This window comes from Ranitomeya imitator, chromosome 8 (assembly GCF_032444005.1).
Source record: "Ranitomeya imitator isolate aRanImi1 chromosome 8, aRanImi1.pri, whole genome shotgun sequence".
Lineage (NCBI taxonomy): Eukaryota > Metazoa > Chordata > Amphibia > Anura > Dendrobatidae > Ranitomeya > Ranitomeya imitator.
In genome coordinates this window covers 76,385,820-76,391,819 of record NC_091289.1, presented here as the reverse complement: position 1 = coordinate 76,391,819, position 6,000 = coordinate 76,385,820, and positions in this window count along the sequence as shown.

The following is a 6,000-nucleotide window of genomic DNA, read 5'->3' as shown; positions in this document are numbered from 1 at the left end:
TGACAGAGTAGTAAACACTAGATGTATTGGCCCCCCATTCAAATGAATAGGGTCCAGGTACTGTTCTGGTACCCGAACCTGGACTCATTTTTAACTGTTCGGCCGGACCCGAACATCTAGGGGTTCGCTCATCTCTAATCCTGTGTCTAGTGTGTGACTGGTGTATGTATGGTGCGTGAGTGTGTCATGTGGCTAGCGTGTGACTGGTGTGTGTGTGACATGTATGTATCCTGTGTCTAGCGTGTGACTGGTGTGTATGTGTTGTGTCTATTGTGTGTATGTGGCACATGTCTAAATAATAAAATCTTTCTGTGCTTATAGAATATCATTGTTCTAGGTTTTACATAAAATTATCTGCTGCCGGTAAGGGTGCTTAACTAGATGGAAACTAAGGCTACTTTCACACTTCCATCTTCAAAATCTGCACAGGATCCATCAAGACGTTGAAATGACGGATCCTGTGCAGATTGTGGAAAACGTGTGCACTGGGCCCGTCTTTCTGACGGTCCCGTCGAGGCTATGTGTACCTGTTGTGTATGCGTCTTCGCAGCGGTTTTCCGCTGCGAAAACGCATACACAACATAAACCAGGTTAAAAAAAATGAAAAAATCGCAGTGTTCTCACCGGCGTTCCCACGCAGCGATGCTCTTGGTAGCTAGCGTTCCTAGTAATACACTGCGAAATCTTGCGAGAAGTCGCAATGTATTACTAGGAACGGAAAAACGAGGAAAAAGATTGGAGCGCACTTACCCAGGTAAAATAGTCACCACTTTATTAGGACTTTGTACAAAAAGCAGGGAAGGGAGTGGATAAAGATCGGACGACGGCCGTTTCGTGCAGAGTGGCACTTCAACGGGTCCTACGGCTGAATGAATGCAGGGAGGATTTTATAGGCAAACAAAAAAAAAAAAAATCCTCCCTGCACCCAGCACATGGGTGGGAGTAACCACCACTGATAGAAACATGAACAAAGGTGCAATAAAAACAACAAAACCAATTAAAATCAAACTCTGAGAGCTACACTTGAAACAACACTGAACAGAACCTATCATATTTAAAGGATACAGGAGATTTCTTAAGAATAATAAAGCACTTTGACTGGCAGGACACCTTTGCCCTCACGTCTATAGATATAGAAAGTTTGTACACGAGAATCCCTCAAAAATTGGGGGTGGATACCGTCAAAATGATTTTGGGTAATACACCCACTGGAACCGATACCATCAGGTTTATTTGTGAAGGCTTGGCGTTCATTCTTGAGCACAATGCCTTCCAGTTTGAGGACCAGTAGTACCTGCAGACGGTGGGTACCGCTATGGGTACCCCCGTCGCATGTACCCTGGCTAACCTCTTTCTTGCCAGGTTTGAAGAGGAATATATTTATTCCTCAAATAACCCATTCTCAAGCATATAAAGCTTTATGCTAGATATGTTGATGACATATTCATGGTGTGGGACGGGCACCAGGATACCTTTGCAGATTTTGTAGAGTACCTGGGGACGGCAAACACCATGAATATGGGGTTTACCTCGCAATTTGGAGGAGCCAGTTTGGTGTTCTTGGATGTCAAACTACAAGTGAGGGACAATAGTATTTATACTGAGGTGTACCGTAAGCCGTCGGCATCAAATTCTTTATTACATTTCGCCAGTGCCCATCCTTCTTATACTAAAAGCTCTTTACCATACAGTCAATTCTTGAGAGTTAAAAGAATTAATAGTGACCCAGAGGGTTTTGCACGACAATCGGTCGAGCTGTTTGATAGGTTTAGGAAGCGGGGGTACCCCAGTTCAATTCTGAATAAAGCCCACGATAGAGCAATCGCAGCGGATTTAAAATCTCCTAGACAGGGGACATATGAGAAAAAAATTTGTGTTTAGCTTCAAATTTGGACCACTAGATAACCAAATTAGAGCAGCTGTTCGGAAAAATTGGCAGATCTTGAGACAAGATAATGATTTAAAAGAAATAGTGGATAGGGGACCACTGTTTGCTAGTCGCCGCAGCAAAAATATTAAGGACTGTTTGGTCCGCAATCGTTTTGTATCAGATCGCAGCAATTGGCTGTCTCTCAATAGACCAAAAGGTAACTTCAAGTGCGGGCGTTGCAATTTCTGTCTTTATCACCATGTCGGTAGTACGATTACAGTGGGGCACATACAGCACACAGTGCGCGATTTCATATCTTGTAGAACTACGTATGTAGTCTATGTCATTTTCTGCCCTTGCGGCTTCTTTTACATTGGCAAGACTATTCGGCCAATGTTCATACGGGTTAGAGAGCATTTTAACTCTGTGAGGACCGGCAAGGGGGCTCCTCGATTAATAGACCATGTCAAGACTTACCATGCAGGCAATGTGCAGGTGCTGCGGTTCGCTGGATTAGAACAGGTTACTCTGCCAGAGGGGGGAGGAGATCTGCACCGCCTCCTACTACGCAGGGAGGCCAGATGGATTCTTCGTGCAGACGCAGCTGGACCGCTTGGTATGAATGAAAAGCTAGACATGTCTGTGTTCTTGTAGATAGTTAATTGTACTATAGGTTCTGTTCAGTGTTGTTTCAAGTGTAGCTCTCAGAGTTTGATTTTAATTGGTTTTGTTGTTTTTATTGCACCTTTGTTCATGTTTCTATCAGTGGTGGTTACTCCCACCCATGTGCTGGGTGCAGGGAGGAATTTTTTTTTTTTTTGTTTGCCTATAAAATCCTCCCTGCATTCATTCAGCCGTAGGACCCGTTGAAGTGCCACTCTGCACGAAACGGCCGTCGTCCGATCTTTATCCACTCCCTTCCCTGCTTTTTGTACAAAGTCCTAATAAAGTGGTGACTATTTTACCTGGGTAAGTGCTCTCCAATCTTTTTCCTCGTTTTTCCTTTATGAACTCTGTATGCTTTTGTTGGATGCAGCACCCCGTTGGTAATGAAAAGGAAATTATCAGCCATATACGCCCTTTGCATGTGGTTTTTGCTGTTGTGCACATTGGGGTCAGATTATCGGGGCAGTGCGGAAGTAGAACTTTCTTTTACCCTGTTATTACTAGGAACGCTTGCTGCCGGGAGCATTGGTGACGCTGCGCGGGAACACCGATAGGTGAGAATACTGCGATTTTTAAACTATTTTTAACATTATATCTTGTTACTATTGATGCTACATAGGCAGCATCAATAGTAAAAAGAGAGAGAGCGAGCGAGAGAGAATTTCCCTGACGGGAAATTCTTCCACGCATGCTCTCTTTGAAAAGATGGGACCTGTCGCTGGATTCCTGCTTTTCACAGGCATCAACACATCCTGCGCCCATAGGCTTCCATTGTAGCCAGTGACGGGCAGCGCAGGATTCGTCGCTGACCGATTTTCCGACGTGCAGAAAAAACGTTTCTTTGAACGTTTTCTCTGCCCGACGGACCGTTTTTTTTATGCAGGATCCAGTGAAAAAGGGAAGACTCTGCAGCTAGTACCCCTTAAGCATGGTGGGCCCTTAGAATGATTTTTTCTGGTGGGCCCAAACTACTCCAGTCTGACACTGGCCACAGATGAGATGCTTTTGCCCTTCTCGGCCGTAGAGATGTTTGACAGGTGTTGCTGTGTTTTTCTTCGAAGTTCTTGGGTAGTTTGTCCCACGTAGACCTTTGGGCAGTCGCAGATTAAAGCGTATACAAGTGAGCGGGTCTTGCAGTTTAAAAAGGTCTTCTTTGGCCTAATCTGGAAAGGAGAAACAGTGAGCGAAAGGCCATCTTGGGCAATTGTATGTTGACAAATGTTATAATTGCCACATGGATAAGTGGAGCGCCCCCACGTCAGGGCGGCGCGGTACTCGGATCCGGGCTCTTCTTCTGTTCTCAGTGGGGATGTCACGGTGGCTAGACCCGGTCCGTGGCCCTTTGAAGGGTGTCCAATAAATGGACAACAGTTTATAGGATAATGTGTTTGTGATGCCACCTGTGGTATTCTGTCAGGGTGACCGATGCTGCTTAGGGGTCCACTGGGGTGATGTTATGGCAACTAGATGGTATACCTTCCCACAGATGAAGTATGTCCCCAGGGCTTCCCAGATTGTACATGGTGGATGGTGCAAGGCGCAGTGAATAACGAGGACACAAGGGTGCAGTCTCTTTACCTTTACTGGAGGCTTCAGCATCCACAGTCCAGAGTAGGGACCACAGGGTAGGCAGAGTCCAGCCGGTCTAAAGGCAAATCCAGAGTCCCCTTATCCAGGAGGAATTCAAGAGCCTTCCCCTAGCGCACAGTAATACAGTAGGTCCCTACTTTCATAAGCTCCAATAAGGTCCTCACTGTTGTTACTCCTCTCACTGTTCCCCGTGGTCGGATAGAACAAAACACGTATGACCGGTGGCCTGAGGCTTCTAATAGGGACCCTAGAGACGCCCTGGCCCTCACAAGTTGCCACGGAGCCTCCTGTGTATGATGGGTCGGACAGCCAACGTGGAATTAACTGTCCTGCCAGTCTCTGAAGTAACGACATAGAGCTCTTTACTCCCTCGGTGTTCTGGCTACCGGATCTGTGCTTCAGATGGAGGCAGCCTGCTTCTAGTTGGTCTCCCACTGATGTTTCACTCCTGTTGCTAGGACTTCTTTTCTCACTCACTACAGCACACTTCCTTTCGTATCCTTTCCTAAGATGCTGCCGCATGGGATGCAGGCGCAGCTCCGTATCCTTCTCCCTCTGCAGACCTTCCGTCTGCTCTCTTCTCCTCCTCAGACTTACTCCCTTTCTAACCAACCCACCAGTTTTACCCTGTGTGAGGAGTGGCCTAGTAGATAGAACCTTCGCTCCCCCTGGTGGACTGGAGTGTGAAGTGTGTGTGTGGCTGTGATACCTGGACAGAAGATCTCCTTCATTGCCTTCAGACGTAACATCACTCCCCCTGGTGGAAGAACAACATTACTGCAGCGAACCAGGACTCTGGGGCGCTGCACCCTCCCCCCCCCCCGTTAAATCCAATACTCCCCGACTGGGAAAAAGAAAACAACAATACATTAATAAAAGACATGCAAAATTTTTGAAATGCCAATAAACAAGTTAATTTAACTATGCTTCCCTTTATGGGCGGTGAGAATACTTGAATGTTACAAACAATAACATATTTACAGTATATTGTGCGTACAACTTTCAAAGGCAAATAGAAAACAATTACTATCTAACTATGAAACATAATTACCCATACAGATATTCTATCTTACTAAGTGCAAGTACCCTCTAAGGGTATACTATCATTAACCCTTAAGGTGCTAATCAACATTTTCCTTATCTTTCTTCTACATATGCAGGACTATCTGTCTACCCCCACGGGCCTACTGCATTTTCCTTTCCTAAAACCTCAATTTTATTTAAAGTACATTACTCTAACATTTTATTCTAAAGGAACCGTCACACTGAACGATATCGCTAGCGATCCGTGACTTGCAGCGTCCTGGCTAGCGATATCGTTGAGTTTGACAGGCAGCAGCGATCAGGATCCTGCTGTGCCATCGTTGGTCGGCGCAGAAAGGCCAGAACTTTATTTTGTCACTGGACTCCCGCAGACATCGCTGAATCGGCGTGTGTGACGCCGATTCAGCGATGTCTTCACTGGTAACCGGGGTAAACATCGGGTTACTAAGCGCAGGGCTTAGTAACCCGATGTTTACCCTGGTTACCAGTGTAAATGTAAAAAAAATGTAAAAAAAACAAACACTACATACTTACATTCCGGTGTCTGTCCCCGGCGTTCTGCTTCCCTGCACTCCTGCATCCTGTGTCAGCACCGGCCAGCCGTAAAGCAATTACAGCGGTGACGTCACCGCTCTGCTTTTACGGCCAGCACTTACACAGTGCAGGGAAGCAGAAAGCCGGGGGACGCGACAGGAATGTAAGTATGTAGTGTTTGTTTTTTTTACATTTACACTGGTAACCAGGGTAAACATTGGGTTACTAAGGGCGGCCCTGCACTTAGTAACCCGATGTTTACCCTGGTTACCCGGGGAATTTGGATCGTTGGTCGC